This window comes from Austrofundulus limnaeus, unplaced genomic scaffold, assembly GCF_001266775.1.
Source record: "Austrofundulus limnaeus strain Quisiro unplaced genomic scaffold, Austrofundulus_limnaeus-1.0 Scaffold1, whole genome shotgun sequence".
In the NCBI taxonomy this organism is placed as follows: Eukaryota; Metazoa; Chordata; class Actinopteri; order Cyprinodontiformes; family Rivulidae; genus Austrofundulus; species Austrofundulus limnaeus.
In genome coordinates, this window is record NW_013952403.1 from 6,689,642 (window position 1) to 6,690,808 (window position 1,167).

Here is a 1,167-nt window from a genome sequence, read left to right on the forward strand (position 1 = left end):
GAATAGACCCTGGTACCCCGTTCTCTTTCAGATACACATTATAGGAGGGCTGAGTGAATACAGGAGCATTATCATTCACATCAGTGATGGTTACTGGGATATTTTTACTACTAGAAAGTCGAGGAGAACCTGAATCTGTTGCTGTAATCTCTATATTATATTGTGAGATTTTTTCTCTGTCTAACGGACCGTTTGTTAAAACTTCATAATTATTAGAATAAGAAGGCTTCAGGGTGAAAGGAAACCATTTAGGAAGCTGTAACACCACTTTACCGTTTTCGCCAGAGTCCAGGTCTCGCGCACTGATCAGAGCCACTACGGTCCCGCTTGGTGCGTCCTCGCGCACAGCACTGGGTTTAGAAGTGACCACAATCTCTGGGGCATTATCATTCACATCCTCTAAATCCACCTGCACACGACAGTGACCCTCCATTTCAGGAATGCCTCTGTCTTTAGCAGTTACATCGATCAGGTACGATTTAGTAGTTTCATAATCTACAGGTCCTTTTAATATAATTTCTCCAGTTAGTTCATTTATTTCAAATGTTGTTAACACAGACTCTGGAGTACGAGAACTGAATGAATAATTAATTTCACCATTAGGACCGTCATCAGCATCTATGGCAGTAAGTTTTATTACTATGGCTCCTTTGGTGCTATTTTCTTTCATAGATATTTTGTAAAAATTTTCATTAAAAGTTGGGAAATTATCGTTATTATCAAGCACTGTGATTGTGATTTTACAGGTTCCCGATCTAACAGGAATTCCTCCGTCTAATGCTGTCAGTACCAGCTGATGTCGAGCATTCTTTTCCCTGTCTAAGGGTTTCTCTAACACTAATTCTGGGACAGATTTTCCATTTTTAAATTCTTTAAATTTTAGTGAAAAATATTCGTTTTTGCTAAGCGAGTATGTTTTTATGGAGTTACTTCCAGCATCAGCGTCCTCTGCGTTTTCTAACGGGAAACGTTTACCCAGAGCTACAGATTCGGGTATTCTGAGATTAATTTCTTGCGTCAGAAAACTCGGRGAATTGTCATTAATATCTCTGATCTCCACCTCAATTCGATGAGACTGCAAAGGGTTTTCAACAACTACTTGCAGCGGCAGAACGCAGCTGGCGCTCTGTCCACATAAAGCCTCTCTGTCTATCCTGTCATTCACCA

The 1,167-nt window shown here is 40.2% G+C and overlaps 1 protein-coding gene across 1 annotated transcript in view; it reads right to left on the bottom strand.

The window, feature by feature from the left end:
- LOC106516803 (protocadherin gamma-C5) overlaps nucleotides 1-1,167 on the bottom strand; it is a gene marked incomplete at its 3' end in the record, with an annotated part of 28,278 nt that overhangs the window by 24,874 nt on the left and 2,237 nt on the right.